Below are 21,868 nucleotides of genomic sequence, written 5' to 3'. Positions count from 1 at the left end.
CAAAGTACAAAGTTAGTGGGAAGCCGAGATACAATGAGGGCCCCCACTCCTCTATCTATAGCAAGGCCTATATTTGTGAAAATATGAGCAGCAGCACGAGCCCAATTGTCTTGAGTCCTAATGAACTTATGAACTCGCTTCAACGACGCGGCAGCATCCTTATCCGGTTCCCCCAAAGAAGAAAAAGAGAAAGGAAGAAAACCATAATCAATTTCCCGATAACTTGCTTCGTACTTGACCCGCTTTCGACTAGCCGTATCAGTCACAACCCGCCCCCGAACAAAGTCAGACAACCCAGATTGTGTCATAGGAGAAGATCTCGTTAGGTCAACATACACATCACGAACCCGGTACCAAGAGTAGAGTAACATATATGCAGTTCGGAGAGCTCCGTCGTTCCCTCCTGACAGACCAATATCAACTTCTTTCCGTGCCGAAATCTCAGACAGATAACAAACATCAACAAAGGTATCCCGAACAACATTACGACGATGTTTATTACCCACAACACTAGCACACGACACCGCATGATCACCGAAGATATCCCCCGCAAAAACACTAGAGCAAGTAGAACATGGTGACGAAATAAGAACAAAGGAACACCCATCCGGTAGCACGGCACACATCGGTAAGCCTTAGCATTCATCATCTGTCCCAAACCTGATATGGGGACCGCCCGTAGCCAAGAAGAGGTGTGATCTCCCTGATGCGACTTCCACAATACCGATTGTCGAGGAGATAAAGAGAAGGTGGATTCTTCTTTGTGAAATATATATCTGCCAGTTTCTTCATGAGTTTAAGGGCAGCGACCTCACTAGGATTACTCAAAATGTCAGACTCCAAAGTTCTATTAAATAAACTCAACGCATATGCAAATGCTCAACCATGGCCAACAATGCCAGCATGTTGAAGAAGCTTTATCTGCAAACCAGCGGACTTTAACCGAGAAGCAAGAAAAGCATAATGACGAACATCACTTGTGTAATAAACACCATGCCCTCCAAACGCAAAAGGTAAGGTGGCAAGTCGCCACTGCCATTTTCCAAACCCAGACCCAGAAGCAGTAACAATACGCTCCAAGGAAGATCGAAGAGCCACATCGAATGTGCGTTGAGCCGCCTCAAAAATACAAGGAGGACAAGTCCGCAAAACAAATTAGAGTTTTGAAACTTGGTACATGCCCTAAATAACAAAAACTCACATTGAGAATCATCAAGCTAGCCAACCTTATCCATAAGCACAATGGTCTTGGTCACCCTCTGCGTCACAAGCTCACCACTGAAAACGGAACAGGAATTGGCGGGACCAACAAGAAACTTAACACCACCCACACGTCGAGCAATGTTAGGGGTAAAGACACCCACAAGCCTACTTAGAGGGTCTTCTATAGGACAAAAAATTTCAGTTTTGTCCACATTGAGATGTAACCCGAGATAAGGCCCTTCCTCCATAATCAACTGCAGAACCTTCCCCACCACCAAAGTGTCACCGATAATAGTGTCATCATCCAAATACCGGGCCTGAAGACATACATCAAAAGCGTCGTTGATTTTACACACCAGGGATTGTAAAACAAAAGCAAAGAGCAGTGGACCAAGGGGATTACCCTTTTGCACCCCTTGAGAGACCATAAGGTGTGTTCCCCATAATACAATCTGGCTGGAGTAGAGTAGCAAAATTGAACCCATCGCGAAATGCCTAGACAACAAAGACAAACTTCACGTAACATGGCCGCTCGTTCAACTAAATTAAAGGCATTTTGAAAATCCAACAACAATATTGAAAGACCCATTTCAGAAATCCCGATCTTCAATCAACCGATTCAAAACATGAATAATTGACTCACCACCTGCAGAAACCCTAACACCAAATTGAAGCCCATCAAAATAACTTCCAAAAGACGGACATAATAATAATAATAATAATAATAAAAATAATAAAAATAATAATAATAATAATAATAATAATAATAATAATAATAATAATAATAATAATAATAATAATAATAATAATAATAATAATAAATCAAAGAAATTATCTTTGTTAAGCGTGATGTAACCTTGTATTTTGTTGTATTTAAATTGTATGGTGATGAAAGCAATAAAGCAAATAAAGCAACATCACAATAGTAAATAAGTGCGAAATTAGTAAATACAAGACCCCTAGAGACGGACTAGAGAGTAGGTCCACAATGCCTAGAAGGACAAGGCAAGTAAAGATGCGGAATTGAAATGCGGAATTGAAAGTGCGATATTGAAATTGCGGAATTGAAAGGTTGTAGGGGGTTTTTTGGGTCTCCCGTTTCCTACAATAGGGGGTTGGCACGCGGCGGTTCGTTTAGAGAACCGTTGAATTGCTTTTGCACCTCGAAGGAGTCGCCACCAAACTTTATTTTAGGTCCCAATTGGGAAGACCGCAAAAATGACTCTATTTTTGGATAAGGTCTTGAATCCTTGAAACGGATGGGTGAGATCCGGGCTCGGGAACGAAAATGCTTATTCGGCGAGCTTTAGAAATATTCAAGTACGTTGGCACAACATTGTTTCGAAAATAAACCCTAAGATTAGACTATGTGGGTTTGAAATTTAGAGCAAAATAGAATTTCTAATTGTACGGTGGTCACTTTGCTTTAAAGATTGATTTAAGGAACCTAAGGCCGGTTTGTCCAAAAATATCTTCGTTAAGTGTGATATAACCTTTGTATTTTGTTGTATTTAGCATGTTGGTGATGAAAGCAATAAAGCACATAAAGCAACATCACAATACTAAATAAAGTGTGGAATTAGTAAATACAAGACCCCCTAGAAAAGGACTAGGGAGTAGGTCCACATTGCCTAGAAATGAACTAGGCAAGTAAAGGTGCGGAATTGAAATCGCGGTATTGAAATTGCGATGTTGAAAGGTGCGATATTGAAAGGTGCGATATTGAAATTGCGATATTGAAAGGTGCATAATTGAAATTGCGATATTGAAATTTGTACTTGGGCACATGAGGTTCGAGCGCCAAGCGGCTCCTTAAAAATAAGTGCGCCCGACACGAATTCAAAGCCAAAAATCTCAACTTGGAAGAGGTTGCTCAACCCAAATGTCCTAGATTTTGCATATTGAACTTGAAATTGAAAGCTTGAATATTGAAAGGTTTGAACTTGAAAAGATTGAAACTTTGAACTTGAAATGATTGAAATTTGGAAACTTGAACTTGTATGTTGAAATTTGAAGACTTGAACTTGTATATTGAAAAATGGAGTTTTGAATCTCAACAGATTAAACCTTTAAATGCTAAAAGGTGTCATCTTTGATTACTCCATGCTTGAAGGTGATTGTAGTTCAAAGAGATAAATGCAAGCAACTTTGAACATCCTTGAATCTTGTAAGTTTGTATTTTGTATTTTGAAAAAGTTTGTATTTTTGAAAAAGCATGTATGATTGTTGCAAGTGGTGTTTTTTATGGCAAAAAACACCAACTTGCTAATCATTTGAAATCAAAATAGCATGATTGATTGAAATGGGATTCGGATTTACCTAGTTAGGCTTAGGCACGAGCTCCCAATTGCTTTTGAATTTTGGAAATTTGTATGTGTTTTTGAGGAATTTTGAAGTTTGGATTGTGAGGAGTAATGTCGAAATTACGACGTTGTATGTGTTGTGATCCCCCTTTTTTCGATGGAAATGAGGGGTATTTATAGGAGGGAAATGGTGCAAAACGCCAGCACACGCCAGCGCCCGGCGCCAGGCCAGCGTTGGGCGCTGCTGACGTGGGCTGAATGCCGCCAAAAAGGACGGAAAGAATAGTACGATGTTTGTTTTGTAGTGTTTTCTTGGAGGTTAAGGCTTGAATTTGCGTCCAAAAACAAACCTTTCTCGGGTTTTTGAATTCCGGTTTTACGGGGCGGGGCCCGGCATGCTCGGTTTTGTGGGTCGGCGTCCGAATTTGACTTGCCTTATATGATTTTGAGTGGAAAAGGCCTAGTAAGACCAGTGGGATGGTCCACTAGTTGAGATTGAACTTGGATTTTGAAATTGGATTTTGGAAGTTGTATTTTGTACCGAGTTCCGGGAGGGGAACGGTCTCAGGGATTGAATTTTGGACATTGGATTTTGGAGGTGTTCTTAGCAATTGGGATTTCCGCCTGGAGTTACTCCAATCGCCTAACAAGGATAATGGTATGGTCATCATCCCAAAGGGGAGACACAAATTAGGTGTCTACAGAAGCCCCCACTTTGACTGAGCGTTCGGTTAGGAAAGCGCAAGTCAAAGTATTTCGAAAGGGACGGAGAACGGTCAAGATGTTTTGCAATCGAGACCACTCTTTGTACGCCGGTACCTGCATAAAACAGGCGTTAGAAAAAAAGGATAGAGTCTACCTCGGTGCGGTTGGTGACGACTCCGATTTGTACTTGTACTTTTCCGCCTTCAGTTCAGGACGGAGCTTGGCATCGAAAATTTGAATTTTTGAATCTTGAATTTTGAACTTTGACACCCGGAGTTAATCCGTTGGGATGTGCTTTGCTGGGGATAAGAGCTTTTTACTGTCCCTTAAAATTTTTGAACTTCGGCTGACTTTCCCGGAGCTTGGGTCCGTTGCGAGTTGGGCGCCTGAGTCGTTGTATTTTTTAGATTTTGTATTCTTGAAATATTCATCTGTTTGTACTTGGAGATACAGATGTATACCCGTATTTTCGATAGATGGTTCGATGCGACGTTTGATGCTTGGTGCGGAAGACCGTAGCTGCAAAAGACGTGCAATCAGCATGGGAGACCGCGTGCGCTGCAGACTTGCGCATGCAGCAGGTCAGCGCAAGGCGCTGGGGCTGTGCCTGGCTTGGGGCTGCACTATATAAGTGCCCCTTGCCGTGCCATTTTGAGGCACATTCACTTGAAATTCTTTTGCTCTTTCTCTCAAAGGTTGATTAAGCTCTTCCCTTGGTCTTGTTCTTGCCTTGTCCATGTAAGTTTTTCATGTTTTTGCTTATGAAATAACTCTAGGATTGCATATAATTTTTATTTTCTCGTACTTTGAAATGATGTTTGTATGCTTAAGCTTCTTGAATCTTGTAGAAAACTGTTTGATAGCCACTTGAACTTGAACTGTTGGAACTTGTACTTTTGAATTTTTAAACTTGTATCTGCTTCGGCGTGGATAGCCTAGGCGTTGGTGTAGAACTTGAATACCTGCTTCGGCGTGAATAGCCTTGGCGTTGGTGTTGGAATTGTATACCTGCTTCGGCGTGGGTAGCCTAGGCGTTGGTGTAGAAATTTGAATACCTGCTTCGGCGTTGATAGCTTAGGCGTTGGTGTAGAACTTGTATCTTGAATTAGAGGTCCACTGGGGATTTTGTTTTGCATCGTTTTTCCTTGTGTGGCCCAGTATAGGATAGCCCCCAGTTTAGAATTTTGACTCTTTGTATGCTACTTGATTTAGTATGCCTCGTCACACTCGGAGAAAGCTCGCTGAATCATCTGTGGTTCGAGCTGCTGAGGAAGACGCTTTGGATGACGAAACGGCTGCAATAAATGCGCCAGGTGGGGGTATGGTTCCCCGAGATGCGCCTGCTTTCCCTGGTGCTGGTTGGACCCCTTCCGACCTGGTGTTTCAGCCGGATTGGCACTTATCTCAGCGGCCTCGCGCTGGCATGGTGAGTCTTGTACTGTGTTTTGGGTTTTTACTTTGTTACTTGTATAGGTCTTGAGCTAACTCGTTCACCTGTAGGCCGACGGAAAGCCGTTCCGTACTTACTGGTCCTTGGTGGAGGTTCAGAGGGCCTTTAAAGCTCTCCGTGCTGATGCAGAGGCTATGGAGATTTGGTCGCAGATGGACCTGGCCGATTTGTGGCGCACCATGGGAGGTTCCTCGAGGAGAACGGGGATTAAAAACCGTTTGTGGGCTTTGTTAGAGCGGTGGTGGGATACCACCAACACTTTCCACATGGCATGGGGAGAGATCACTGTTACCCCTCTTGAGTTTGCTATGATTACAGGTCTTCCTTTTTCTGAGAGGAATGTGACCTTCGATTCTGAGCTGACGTGGCGCTCGGCCGCTGCCAGGGACTTGCTCGGCCCTGTCGTTGATTTGTCAAAGGATGACTCCCACGCTTCTGTGACGGTGCTTGTGGATGCTATCTGTGGTGAGGGTGTGTCCGCGGAGCAGAGGGTTAGGCTCTTCCTCCTTGTCTTGGTTAGCCGAGTGATTGCCCCGAGTAGGAATAGTCGGGTGCATATCAGCTTCTTGTCCGCTCTGAGGGACTTGAGAGCTGTTTCGAGTTATAACTGGGGTGGTTTGGCATATAGCCACCTCTTATATTAAATGGGGCGGGCCTCCCGGACTGCACTGGGGAGCGACCCGAGCATGGCTGCTCTGTGGAGCGTGCTGGAGGTATTCAAGACTACTTGTACTTTGTACCTTGTATTTGTATGCTTGTATCTTGAACTTGACTGATGCTTTGTTTGTTCCTTGAAAGATTAGGATCTATGAGCCCTTTCCGACTTTGGCGTCGGAGCGTACTAGAGATGCGGCTTACCCGTATGATGCCTCTTGGATAGGAGCGGTGCGCGTTGGTGCGTCCCTGGCGGCTTCTCGCAGAGCTTGGAGAGTTTTTCCTGCTGATAGGGTAATATCCTTGTACTGTTTTTCTCTCTTGTATTTGTATTTGTACTGTTGCCTGAGTTGTCTTCTTTGTAGGTGGTATGGCGTCCTTTTGCCAATGCAGTTGTACCTGTCTCGGCTGCTCGTGCCCAATTCTTGTCTGGGCGGCGGGTTTTGCTTCCTGGGCTGTACCGACATATGTGGTATCTGGGGGAGCGAGTATCCCTTCAACACAATTCAGGGGATAGACTTGTCCCCAAGGATCCGCCGGAGTCCATGCTGGCGTTGGATGAAGAGTTGGCCCGGCTATATATGGAGGCTAGGGGCGAGGTTGTTTGCCCTCTTGGAGGAAGTTTGTACACAGGAAGGGTAGCTATGATGACTTCCTGAGGAGGCTGGCTCCACCAGTACGCTTCGTACTGCCGGTGAGCTTTGAACATCGTATTCTTGTATTCTTGTATTCTTGTATTGATTGGATGATTGTATGATTGTATGATTGTATGATTGTATGTAGGAGGAGGAGGTTGATCCTGAGGACATTCCTCATGTTGATAGGATCCTCCGCTATGAGAACTCGGACGGGGAAGAGGTGGTGGAGACCATTCCTTGGGCTTCTCCTCTGCACCGGAAATCATATGATGTTGTACCCGAGCATTACGCCTCTGTAAGTACTGTTGCATTTTTGAAACTGTTTGTAACTTGTATTGGAAATTGATCTTGAATTTTGTATGCAGGCGCCTCGGGCGAGAGTGCGTCGCTGGATGCTCTTGCTTGATTCTTGGAAGAGGCAGTGCGCCAAGCTGACTCGAAAGCTTTATGGCCGGAACAGAGAGGTACCTCACTTGATTTTGAAACTTGTATACTGGAAATTCCAACTGGGAAATTGATTCTTGAAATTGTATCTTGTATAGGAGCGTCGTCATGACCGTAGAGACTCTGTTGACAGGGAGCCTCAGGCGGAGACGTCCTCGAGACAGGAGGGACTGAGCTTGGAGCTGGGACAGGGGTCTGGTGCTGGTGCTCATCAGAGGCATTCTGATGCTGAGTGGGGAGCTTCCCCTTTTGTACATGTTGACCCCACCAGGCATTCATTTGGAGGTGCTAGCAGTTCACAGGCCTTTGTTCCTCCGTCCGGCTACTACTTCGGTCGAAGTGGTCCTCAGCCTTGGGGTACAGGTTCATGGGCTTACTATGCGGAGATGGATCAGGAGCTGGAGCGCCTTAGGAGGCGTAACAGGGACAAGGGGCCTGTGGTTGACATCACCACTGATGATGACTCAGACTGACCTTGCATGGTAGCCAGTTCCAGCTTGCCTGGGTTGATTTTTGTATAGGCTGGATTGTATTGTTGTTTGTATGTCTTGAAACTTGAATTTGTATGGCTTGTATGGTTTGAACTTGAATGGGTTTGTAAAATTTGAAGATTGGCTTTTGTATGCTTGAAATTGTATGCGTAGTGTGTGCCTTGAAATTTTGTAGCTATATGCATGCATGACAATTTTGCGAAAATTTTTGAAAATATTTGCCCATTTTTTCTGGTGTATATACCCACTATAAGCCCCCACTTTGAGTGAGGTTTTTTGGTTAGGAAAAGCGCAAGTCAAAGTATATTCAACTCTTTCTTATGCACATGCAGACTCGGCTTAGGACGCCGATCTAGGACTAGAATGCTTGAATTTTGAAAGAAAAAAATTCATCCGAAATGTGCCCGACGCGTTGATCCGGACTGCTTGAAATTGCGCGGCTTGCGGCTTTGGAATCTTGAATAATGGAGGTTGTACTCTGCTGTCCGAAACACTAAAGAGTGTGTACTCGGAGTCATAAGAGAGGACAGTGGCCTGTGAGCTGTTGTGCAAGCCTAATATTGTATAAATAGGGAGCTTGTTGGATCATTTTTTTGCATCAATCCTTCCCTGCTATCATTGCATACTTCTTCCTCTCGAAAAGAAAAGAAAGTATAGCTGTGTCCTTTGAAAGTGCCTTGAACTCGTGGCTTGGTGCGCTAGACAAGTTGGAGAAAAGGTAGCTTGATGGCATGCATCTTGGGGTGCTCGTCTCTTTCCGGTTTGTAAAATTGTATTTGCACTTCATTCTTGCTGCTCTGGAGGCTTGGGACCCGAATCATCATGTCTTCCGCTTTGGAAATAATGAGGTATGTCCCCTCCTTGAGGAATTTAGTGCCATATTGGGGTGGCCCTTGATGCTGGAGCCATGCATGCCTAGTGTTGAAGAACACTTTTTCTTGAACTTTGAAAGGTATTTGGGCTTGAATCCCCCACTTTTGAGTGCTGTTGTATATGGCAGAGGGGTGGATTTTTCCCTCTTTGTCACCTACTTTGCTGGGCTTGATGTTCCCAAAGTTTTTCGCTTGAGAGCCTTGAGTTTTTGTATATTTGCTCGCTTTCTCTTTTCGAAGCAGGGGTTTGGCAATGGAGATGCCTCCCTAATTGAGATTGTAAAGCAGTTTGCTAATGGTAGGGACCCAATGTCGCTTGTGATTGGCGAAACAGTGATGGGCCTTGACATGCTGAAGTCAGACCCCTCTTCATTGCCATCGCGAAGTCCGGTATTACTCCAAGTAAGGATCTGGAGTCTTCTTTGTATTGTTGAACTTGTACTTGTATTTGAATTTTGAATGTTGAATTTTGAAATTTGCTTCTTGCATACTCCCCAAGGTTTGGCTTATGGAGAGGCTCATGTTGGTGGCACCACCGGAGAACATGGCGAGCTATAACAGAAAGGGTTTCACTTTGCGACCCACGGTGTATGGCCGGCTTTCATTGGATGAGTGGAGATGCGCACTCTCTGGGGTTGAATCTTGTATAATGTGGGCAGTTCCTTGGTGGGGAATTGTTGCTATGAGACATGCCCCTGGTTCTACTGCTTTGAGGGTGCCAAGCCTCACAATGCTAGTCTTCTACTCGCCTGCTCGAGTGATGAGACAATATGGCTTGAAACAGGAGATCCCAGACTGTACTGAAGAGAACCCAAAACCTGTTGCGCTGAATGCAAATCGACTTTAAGTTTGGAGGCGGTATTGGATCGCCAAACCATTCTTGAGTATCCAGTTCCCACCTGAGTTAGTTACTCTGTCTGCGGGGTACATTGTATGGATGAGAGGCCTATGCCAGAGGGACATTCCTTTCTCCGGACCAGCTAGAGTCCGAGGTTCTAGAGCTTGACGTCCTGCATCAACTGACTATGAGGAAGGTGACGGGAGTGTGGCCCGTCCGGTGCTTGACCGTTCGGAATCCAAAGGAGGTTCTTCGTCCTCCCGACTTGGAAGGCTTGCAAGTTCCTTCTCCCGCCGCTTGGGCAAGGGGAAGATTGATGATTGATTGCGGGAGGAGCCAGGGGATAGTACTCAAGGTGCCGAGACTCAAGAGCATAGTCGCCCGACCCTAGATCTTTGTAGGCTAAATGTGTTTGAAATTGTATTGGAAGGAATTGTGTTTAGAATGTGTTTGGAAAATGTGTTTGAAAATATGTTTAGGAAGTGAAAAGGCTTTTGAACTTTGCTTCACTTGATCCTGACTTTGTATTAGCTTTGAAGGCCTTAGGGCCAAATAAAGAGTTATTGTTTTAAATTCCGCTCGAACATGCTTTGCTTTGAATTGGCCCATTCGGAATAAAGACAACAACATTTGAGTTTTGAAATTTGATTTGATTTGATTTTTAGGATGCCCTTAATTGAGGAAATTTTGAATTTTTTTGTATTAAAGTGGCCGGGCCTCGAAATGAGGTTGCCTACGTGTCCCGTTAGGGAATCAGGCCGGACGGTTCTGACTACCTTACAAGACCTAAATTTGGATTCTTGAATTTGAACATGGAACTTAGACATAGAACTTCTTGAGTTGATCGAGGTTGGTGAGAGATCTAAATTCTGTTCCGTCGATGTCTGTTAGTTCAACTGCTCCCCCTGAGAGGATCTTCTTGACAATGTATGGGCCTGCCCAGTTGGGTTTGAATTTTCCCCTTGGGTCCATGATGCTTTTGCGAAGGGCTTTCAGGACAAGCTCGCCTTCCTTGATGTTTCGGGTTCTGGCCCTTTTGTTGAAATGTCTGGCCACTCGGCGCTGATAGACTTGTACGTGGTGAGCGGCTTGAAGCCGTCGCTCATCGAGCATGACTAGCTCGTCATACCTTGCTTGTACCCATGCGGCTTCTGGGATTTTTCTTTCTAGGACTATCCTTAGAGAAGGTATCTCCAGTTCGACAGGTTGTACTGCTTCCATTCCATAGACCAATGAGAACGGAGTTGCACCAGTTGAAGTGCGAATTAAAGTTCGATATCCCCACAATGCGAAATGCAGCTTTTGGGGCCAGTCCTTGTAATTGGTAGTCATTTTCATAATGATGGTCTTGACATTCTTGTTGGCTGCTTCGACTGCCCCATTGGTTTGTGGGCGATAAGGTGAAGAGCGATGATGTTGAATCTTGTATTCGGTGAATAGATCCTCACACTTTCCTTGAAAATGGTTTCCCTGGTCGCTGATGAACTTGTGAGGAACGCCATATCTGCATATAATGTTTTCTTGTATGAACTGGGGCACTTGCTTGGAACCCAATATTTTGAATGATCTGGCCTCGACCCATTTGGTGAAATAGTCGATGGCGACCAGTATGAACTCATGACCCCCGGTGCCTGTTGGAATGACTTTGCCGATGACGTCGATACCCCAGGCTGAGAATGGCCTCGGTGATGATTGAGAGTATAGTAGTGATGGAGGAATGTGCTTCAGATTTGCACACTTTGGCATGTGGGACATTTCTTGACAAAGAAGTAGCAATCCCGTTTGAGGGTAGTCCAGTAGTATCGTGCCCTGACGATCTTGAGAGCTAGCATTTTCCCATTCATGTGGGTGCCACAGACTCCTGCATGTATGTTGTCCATGACTCTTTGAGCTTCGTGCTTGTCAACACATCGGAGGTTAGGACCGTTAAGGGACCTTTTGTATAGAATGCCGCCTTCTATGACGAAATTGGCTGATTGTTGTCGCAGAGCCTTTCGATTCTTGCTTGAAAAGTGTGGGGGATACTCTGAACTTTGTAGATACCTTTGGATGTCTGTAAACCAAGGTTCATCTTCGTCTTGCTCGACGTGGTCAATAGCATGGACATATGCTGCTTCTTGACGTGTTTCCGTAAGTGGCATTTCAGCCATGCGGCTTGGAATGTTGATCATTGAGGCCAGTTTTGCCAGTGCATCGGCGAACTGATTCTCCTCTCTCGGGAGATATGTATAGTGGAGCTCTTCTATTTGTTGGGACAACTTCTCAAGGTAAGACTGGTATGGAGCCAGGCTCTCGCTCCTTACATTCCATTTGCCGGAAATTTGATTGATGATTAGAGAGGAATCCCCGTACACTCGAAGTCTCTGGATGCCTAGGGCTAAGGAGGCTTCCAGGCCCATAATGCATGCTTCATATTCTGCCGCATTGTTTGTGATGTTGAATTGGAGTTTTGCTGATATAGGAATGTGCCTGCCGTTTGGTGCTACTAGAATTACTCTAACACCACATCCGTTCTGATTGGAGGCACCGTCAAAATGCATTGACCAACTGTCATCACGGGTTATTAAGATTTGCTCGTCGGGTAAGTCGTAATCTTCCTCTTCTGCCTCGACAGGACAGTCGGCTAGGAAATCTAAGACTGCTGAACCCTTGATAGATTTATGTGGAATGTATTTGAGGTCGAATTCTGCTAGCATGACCAACCATCTGGACAAACGTCCGTTGAGTGTTGGTTTCTCGAATAGATATTTGAGAGGATCGGCTTTGCTGATCACATGTATTGTATGGGAGAGCATGTAGTGCCGTAGTTTCTTTGTGGCCCAAACCAAGACAATGTTGAGTTTCTCGAGCTGAGTGTATTTGGTTTCGTACTCGATCAGCTTTTTGCTTATGTAGTGTACGACGTTCTCCTTGCCTTCAATTTCTTGAGCAAGCATAGCCCCCACTGCTGAATCTGTTGTCGTGAGGTAGAGCCTGAGGGGAATCCCTGGCATTGCTGGTTTTAGTACTGGTGGGTTGGAAAGGTAGCTTTTGATTGTATACGAATGCATGCTGACAATCGTCATCCCACACTTTGGGCTCGCTTTTTCGGAGCTTTCAAAATACTGGTTCACAGATCATTGTGAGTCTTGAAATGAACCTGCTGATATATTGTAGTCTGCCGAGAAAACCCCGAATTTCCTTTTCATTCGTTAGTGGTTGCATCTCGAGAATTGCCTTGATTTTTGAAGGGTCAGCCTCTATGCCTCGAGAGCTGATGACTGTAGACACCTACTTTTGTCCCCATTCCCGAAAGGGAAGGTTCGATGATGAGAACATAAATCTCCACTTGACAACGCATCTCCTATAAAATAACGAATCTCAATCACCGTTTTCATTTCACCCGAAACCTGCTATTTATAGAAATCTTCGGCGCCCAGCCCTGGGCGCTGAAATTACCTGGGACGTGTTCTTTCCTAATTCCTCGTGGATTAGAGTTCTACAATTCTATCTTTCCACGAACTCTTTTCTATAAATATAGCCCCAAGTTCGACGTGAAAAGAACAACACACAATTCATATTCTGAGTATTGACTCCAACCCCTAAGCCTAAGCCTCACGCTGCGAAATTGATCACGCGTTCTGTCGCAATCGATCCAAAAATCGAACAGAACGTATCTTGTCCCGTAATTTGAGATTCGTTAAATAAAAGGAGAAATAGCAAAGTCAAAGTGATTAGTTTTCTGAGAACCGTGACGCACCTCTCAAGGGTGCGTCGTAATGTGCCCCTTCGCATGATTTAATTGCTTTCCTCGCCCTTTTATGAACTGTTAAACTAATTAAATCTGATTGTTCTATCACGCATAATAAAGATAATATGTTGGGAAATCGGATTATCATGCTAGGTCCCTTAAAACAATCTAAATCGGATAATCGCGATCGATCTAGTATTATATGTTGCATATTGTTAAAATCAACTCGGATTAGTTTAATAGTTAACGCATGTCCCTTCAATTATTTATGCTGAGCTAGTAAGGATATCCTGCCTCTGGAGTTATCGAAGAGCGAGTACTCCTCTCGGTAGTTATAGTCCCCCGAACCCTCAATCTCTACCTTGCGGGTGTATGTTGAGAGATCCCCACACCAGGGATCACAAGGGAACCTACGGCCGTCGTGGTCAAACATAATTGCACTCCCTTTATGTCACGATAACCGGGTTTTGTCAGTTTTTCTCATTGTCGTTAAAAACTGAATGGCGACTCCTATATTACTAGTCAATTGGGTGTAAACTCACAGGAAATCCAATTACACTTGATTTGACAAAAAAGAAGCGTCACACCCACGAGGGACGAGGTCACGCATTAGCCTCGTGCTTTTTCGACCCCCTCATAGTGGCGACTCCACTGGGGATAGTGAAGGAAATACTCGTCCTCGTAGGTAATCAAAATAGCCGAAGGGTGAAACGATCCTACCCCGCGTTTATTTCCCCATCAAGTTGGGACGACCTGAAAATCAGCATATTAATGTGAACGGACAGAACCGCATAACGAATCTTGGCTCCCTTGGATGTGTCATCTCGGGAGTTGGGACTAAGGATACCCATCGCCAACCGGGGGGTGCATACGCTTCGAATGTTGTCCACTCGGCACTTTCACTAGTAGTACACCCGTCCCAAACCCAATCGCTCGCCCACTAGGTCCCTCTCATTGGTGCATGCCCCCTTGGCTTACATCGTGATTGGCCTCTTGGGCGAAATTCGTCTGTTGAAGGCACTACCTCGACCGGGGCATGTGTTGGATCTGCGATAGAAGCGGTACCAAGCCGGCGCAAATACTACCCATAGAAGCCTATCATAAACTACATGACATATTATTATTTTGCCTCATGATGTAATGTTAGTTATGTGTAGCGAATTATGTGATTGTGTGTGACAAATAACGTTAGAAAACCAACGACCTTAAAAATTGCCCAAACATTCATAAACCAATTGGCCAAAGAGTTATACCAAAATACGTGTTCCGCAAACCCGAACGTTCGCCACAAAAATAAGCGACGCTCGGGATGGCCTGTAACGACTCCCACAAACGCTGCACAACGCGTAAAGGACGTTATTAGGCAAGCACGCAAAATCGAAGTCGCATAAACAAAAAGTAGACGCAAACAGAAAATGAGAACCAGCCAGGGACGCATTTTCAACGCCCGTGGCTGGGCGCCGAAATTTCTTACGCCCTACGCTGGGCGCTGAAGTTGCAGCCTGGCCTTTTGGTCAGGCACAGCAGCCTCGGTGCCCATGCATGAAAAAAATACGTAGCAAAAAAAAAACTTTTCGTGAAAAAAAAAATTGCTAAGAGGGCGTATGAAAAAGCATTCGATTCCAAAAGCGACTTATAAAAAAAATAACTCTTTGTGTCGTTGATAGGCCTCCTACGACGGCAATGTTCGGCTCCAAAACCGAGCACGCTAATTGAAATAACCTTGAATGTCACATGGGCAAAGTATTCAAAAAATAATGTTCAAATGAAGTTTTCAAGAAAAATAATGTCGAATAAAAAAAAATCCGAGTCTAGACTAGGCTATGCCAAAGTACAATCTAAATCCTAAGTCTTAGTTGTCTTATCCATAGAATCGGTCCTAATGCTTGGTGTCGTTCTGCAAGTTAAAAGGTTAAACCATATTGAGTCTCCCTTCCTAACATTTAAATCAATAAGCACCCATATGTAATTGTCATCCCTTGCTAAGAATCTACGGCCTCAATATTCTCTCTCACCAATAAAAATAATATATTATAGTATTTGCAAAATGTAAACAGTCACATTCTGAAAAGCGTTCCCCCATAGTCGCACAACCCCCCAAAGTGAGCCTAAGGTGTCAATACCATTAGCAAAAATTAATGGCCTCAAGGCTTATGATCACATTGGGTCACGACTATCATAGTCCTCTCGAGCCACTCACTCCTTTAAATACTCCTAAGTACGGACTAAAAGATTTTCCATGAATGCAACATGACCAACCATGAAAATACCCAAATCGGCATGCCATAAGGCTTCCATTGGGGTAAAGCAATACACACTAAGAGGGAAGCCGCACTAATGATTCTAGTCTTGCAAAAATAAAAATTCGATCTCCCCAACTAACTACCTTGCCAACATTAAGCAAATGGCGCATGACAAATGAACACCCAAGGGTTAAAATCTAAAGTGTCAACCAGCGAAAGTTATGGTCCAATTAGCCTAAGTCTGAAAGTTGCTTGGTCAAGTATTATAGGCTTACGCCACGTCATTACTTTGAGTCTAGGCCACCTCCTTGTATTCCTACACGGGTTATAATCAGAAAAATTAATGAAAGTTCGAGTCTAAATCACAACTTCCAATTAAATCCCGAAAATTGGAACCTGAAAAGAAGCAAAAATTATTTTCGATGTAATTCTTTCGTTAAATTTCAATAAGGTAGAAGCAACATTTTGAATCTACGCTATTTGCACATTTTAAGAAACGACTAAATACGCTCTAGGCCTGCTAAAATTAAAGGTCCACCCTAGGCCCGCTAAAATTAAAGGTCCACTATAGGCCTACCAAACGAGGCTCACTCAGTCTCGCCTCGTGACTCAAAGACCACAACCATCTACCCCTTAGCCCAAATAAAAAATAATTGAAGGATTTATGTTGGGGAGAAATCCCAAGCAAAAAGAAAAAATAGAAAGAGAAAAGGGAGAGCGAAAAGTGCAAGCCATGAAATACTTAAAAAGAAAGAGAAAAGGGAGAGAGAAAAGAGCGAGCCATGAAATACTTAGCCCGTACGTCCCAAAGTGCGAAATTTACCCAAGTAAACGAAGGAAAAGAATTTAGTCAACCAAAAACTACATAAAGTTCTACGATGTCTACCCCTTCCAATCCTTATGTTCTTAGACGCCTTCGCTCTGGGGCCCCTGTTCAGCTCATTTAACCCATCCATGTTCTCATTGCCATAACCCAAGAAACCATTACCTCGACTCTTGTTCTTGTTGTCAACTACAAACCACGTACGGCCATTGACACGTGCGTCATACCCATTATTACACCACCTTTAGCATAATGACCATATACCTTGTTTGGATACATCCTGTTGATATACCCTTGAGCCATCCCCATGCTACTCATCGGCCTTGGTTGATGTAAGCTTATGACCCTAGCTTGAGGCTGAAAATTGTGAGTCCTAGCAGATGTAATCCTCATGCTTGACCAATACAAATTATCCTATCAAACCGTCTTGAGTCACGAATAAAAAAAGAAGACAAATGAAAAGTACAAAAAAATAATAAATAATAAAAAAGCAAACTTTGCAAAGCGACTTTAAAAGTTCGTCTAAAAAGAAAAAGAAGCATTTAGCGCACCGAAAAAGATCCGCCCAGAAGTCATTTTCAGCGCCCATAGCTGGGCGCCGAAATCTTTAGCGCCCTAGCTTGGGCGCTGAATCTCTCTGCTTGCTAAAATTTGTCCAGAAGTGCACGTCATTTTATCCGCACATACACGGAACAATAACGAACACTTGGGGGGTTACAGCACGTATTCAGATATACGTACCACCAAAAAATACATGTGCTCAATCAAAAAAAATATATAACAAATTTTTGGCTTACGGCAAAGCAGCAGATTAAAATAATAATAAACTTCACTTATTCTACCGTTTCAAATAATATGTTTCCACCTCAGAACATACTTATCGAATTCGGCATTCTAAGAAACCATTTTCTGGCTAAGAACTACGCAAGACCTGATTCCAAGTTAAATCTATTTAAGGCGGATACGTAGGCAATCCATGATTCGGTCCAACCAATTTAAAAAATGTTAGAGCCTATAGAATAACAAGAATAAGAAATAGAGTCCCTTATTGAAATTTATTACTTGCAATCCAAGTCGAAAGAAAAACTTAAGTCAAAAGAAGAATCCAAGTCATCAAGATGCCAAAATTAATGAGCACACATCGAAAAATAATAAGGGCACGTACCCTTACCAGAAGGAGCACTCACACTCCTAGGCACTTAGCCAAGACTCAAAAGATCGCTTTGCCTCAATTGAATGGGGGCTAGCGCAAGCGTCCATGACCTCTAAAGTACTCGACTTGACCCTCCCTAAAGCGAACTAACTCACTTAAAGACTTTCTTTCACCACTAGACATAGTCGTTCGCTTAAAGACCTTCTTTCACCACTGGACACAGTCATAATCGCCAACAAGTTGTAAAGGCAGTAAGCTTGCAATAAAGAGGATTGTTCTACGGCATCGCCCCATCGTTCATTCGAACTCAGGGCACCCGTTCATGGTAATTCAAATGTTTGCGAATCCCCTTTGAAAAAAATCAGACATTGTCAATAGGACTTGGCACTTAACCAAGGCTCACCCTACTCAGACATATGACACGGGCATCTAAAATCGAAATCTAAAAGCATCATTAATGGGAAGACATAATAGCAATTGGGGGCTAAAAATTGAAATGAAAGAGCTAGGGAAAGAACTAAGTATACCTTGACCTTTTGTGCAGATATACACCAAGTAAATCTAAGTCAATTTGAAAACGGTGTATATTCCCGCAATTCTGGAAAAGATGGCCCTAAAAGCCTAAAACATATGCCAAACGGGCACAAGTATATCTTGACGCCTGCACCCTAGCTTCCAGCAAATCTTTAGACAGCATTCCAAAAATCGTAACAGTATTTTGATTCACTCATGTAATCCTGTACGAACCCTTCTATAAATCAACTTACTTAGGACACCTCGGATTGTACACAGTAGGACTCGGAGTTCAAATAATTTTCAAAGACTTCTTCGAACATAATAAAGTGTCGTTGGTTCACACTAAGTATGCGTTTATCTCGATGTTGCAAGTGAGTCAAAAAGATTTCTAAATATGATTATGGGTAAAGAAAGGTACCTAGCTTTTGGTCAAGGCACACTTCAACATGTGACTACCTTGACCATGGCAATGTCGCACAATACGACAATTACAAGAGAAGTAGAAAATCACTACTCGAACGTACCTCGCACTAAACGAGTCTGGTTCAAACTATTCATGATCCATGTCACCATGAATGCATAAAAACGTATGCTAAGCATTATAGCACCAAGCCAATCCCGTAGCTACAATAGGGGGCTTGAGGAAAACACTCTTAAAATGCTCGAAATGTCGATTTTATCGCAAATTCTCGACGCTAATACTATACACACGTCATAGGGGAACAATCCTAAGGTATTAATCATGTAAAACGAACCTTAGAATGGCTATAACCCCTCCCAAATTCTAAGCACTACTTAGAATATATAAAGTCACCCCACTAACAAGGGTAACTGAAAATCGCGAGTCACCAAAACTCCGATCAAACTACTGCACATAACGCTCGCCCAACAAGCGCCCGTTACACAGTCTACGTCGTTCCAAAGCAAAAGAGAAAGAAAAATCAAGGATAAAACGAGAAAGAAACATCTATGAATCCTCGCATCGAACGAGGTAATAAGTCGTAGGTGCTACACTTGTTCGAGCACCTGAACGAGGCATGATGAAGTACTCCAAAGCAAAAAATAATAATGATATCCCAACACCTGGAGGAATGTTCTAAGACACGCTGTTAGGCCACACAAGCCTACGTCGCACCATAAGTTCAACCATCCCACGGTGCAAGTCTAAAAAAAAAGGAGTAAGGCATATTGCACTAATGCAGGCACAACCAAGAGCATGTGTAAAAGAGGCAAAGACTACTTATCGCCCAAATTCAAAATGCAAGCCACATGACTTCTACATTAAGGATTAAAGGTAGCAAAATATTACCTACCACGGAAGGGATAGCTCGCACCTACACGAGCGGAACCCCAAGGCACCTTTCTTGAAAGAACCTACAAAAATCGTACGCCAAAAGAAAGCATCCCAACATGCATACTTGGGGGCTCCAAGCTACGAAACGACCATAGAAAAATAAAAATCTCGAAGCAAATGTTTGAACGATCAAGAAGGGCACGATGCTTGAGCCTACTTCATGAATGGGCCTGAACCCTATCAAGCTTCTAAGCAAACTATTCAAAATCAGTCATTGCTCAAAAAAAATGATTCAAACAAACTGATTAATGGACCGCACACAACGGCCATTCTATGAACGCTCGTTCGCACATACATATCATATTTTCTAAGTATAGAACACTTACGAACGCGTTCAAAAGAAAAAAAAAAGAAAAACAAACGAACAAGAGGCCAACTGTGTCATCAAGAAACCTCGCAAAAAATTATTTTCAGCGCCCAGCGCTGGGCGCCAAAATCTTTAACGCCCAGGCATGGGCGCCGAAAATGATCCCAGACCCAAAAAAACGGCTCTGACTTATATAGGGCCCTGCCATGTTCATTCGACTTGAAAATTGTCGATTTCTTTACTGAAAGTCGCACCTCACGGCTTTTTTAAGAGTAGCACACCACTACAAAGATCGCTCGCACTTACGAGCACAATCCCAAACACGATCAAGGACATTACAGAATGCGTATCCCCAAGGAACCTCTTTGACAAGAAATGACCGTCAAGCACGAGTGCTTGGGGGCTCGAAGGAAAATATATATTATGCAAAGTTAAAACAATATTTCCAGACTACGCTGTACGAAGTCCCATGTTTGGATGTCTCAAAAAAATAAAAACCGGATTACAACCTCAAGACAAAGGTCGTCGTTGATACCTATACGTAGTCCCCTAATCAAGGACCCAAGTAGTGGCAAAATTGAGCCGTAAAGACTAGCTCAAGACCATGAAAGATGATGACCACGAGACAATGGTCCGTCTAAGCACGTTGTCAACCCACGTTCAGGTTGTAACTGAATCCGAGCATCCCTTGAAATAATTCTCTCCTACAAGAATGAAAGGAAAAAATTCTCAAGAGAAATCACAAGAAAAAATGAAATAGGGACTTGTCCACCTCAATCAGGCAAGACCGCGGCACGCGAATCCCAAATCAAAAAGACGAATTCAGGTTCGCTCACCTCCAGCGAGCGGGGCGTCCACCCTTAGCGGACAGGGCTCGCCCACCTTCAGCGGGCTGGGTCTGCGTCACTAGCCGCGCAGGTCCTCAATTTTCGAAAAATAAAGTCTTCAAATTCAAAATAGGCTCGCCATCTTCAGCCGACGGGGTCTACGTCACAAACCACGTAGGTCCTTATTTTCAAAAAGCACAAACAAATTTCAAAATAGATTCGTCCGCTTCTATCGGACGGGGTGTCCACCCTTAGTGGACAGGTTCGCCATCTTTAGCCGGCGGGGTCTACGTCACAAACCGCGTAGGTCCTTATTTTCAAATTTCAAAAACAGATTCGTCCACTTCTATCGGACGGGGTATCCACCCTTAGCGGACAGGCTCGCCATCTTTAGCCGGCGGGGTCTATGTCACAAGCCGCGTAGGTCCTTATTTTCAAAAAAAAAAAAGCAAACAAACTTCAAAACAGATTCGTCCACTTCTTTCGGACGGGGCGTCCACCCTTAGCGGACAGGCTCGCCATCTTTAGCCGGCGGGGTCTGCGCCACTAACCGCGCAGGTCCTTAGTCGCTGCAGCGATAACATTTTATGGTTTTCCCTTTCCCAAAAATTAAAAGGATTGGGTTTCCGTTTTTTTCCAAAAAAAGAGCGATGTGCTGGATTTTCCTTCGTTTTACATCCTATAAAAAACAAGGGGGTTTTCTCGTTTAGCTAGCCCTGAAAATGAGAATCTTTAAAAACATTTTTACCTCGTGGTTGGGCTTGGCCAGGCCCAATTACACTTTATAGCTTTGATTTCGAAAACATCTGTAGCTACTCCCAATGACAAAGTGAGGGAGTTTCTACGCTTCTTTAGATACTTCCAATGACAAAGTGAGGGAGTTTCTATACTATCCGTTGACAAATCCCAATGACACGTGAGGGATATGTCGACACTTCAAGTGATGACCCTTAAGTCAAATGTTATCACTCGGGGGCTTGTGAGACCCTCGCAAAAAACAGGTCATCATGACTTGTGTGACGCACTCCGTCTAATACTTTGACCATCGTCTTACTCCAAGACTCAATCAAAGTGGGGGCTAACTGTAGACACCTACTTTTGTCCCCATTCCCGAAAGGGAAGGTTCGATGATGAGAACATAAATCTTCACTTGACAACGCATCTCCTATAAAATAACGAATCTCATTCACCCTTTTCATTTCACCCGAAACCTGCTATTTATAGAAACCTGCTATTTATGGAAACCTGCTAAAAATAGTAAATACCGTAATGGGCAGTTGTTAAAAGTGGCAAGTCCTAAAAGATAGAAACCTGTCA

The sequence above is a fragment of the Spinacia oleracea genome, chromosome 4 (genome assembly GCF_020520425.1).
Source record: "Spinacia oleracea cultivar Varoflay chromosome 4, BTI_SOV_V1, whole genome shotgun sequence".
NCBI lineage: Eukaryota > Viridiplantae > Streptophyta > Magnoliopsida > Caryophyllales > Amaranthaceae > Spinacia > Spinacia oleracea.
The sequence above is the reverse complement of the archived record's forward strand: the minus strand, read 5'-3'. Positions refer to the sequence as shown.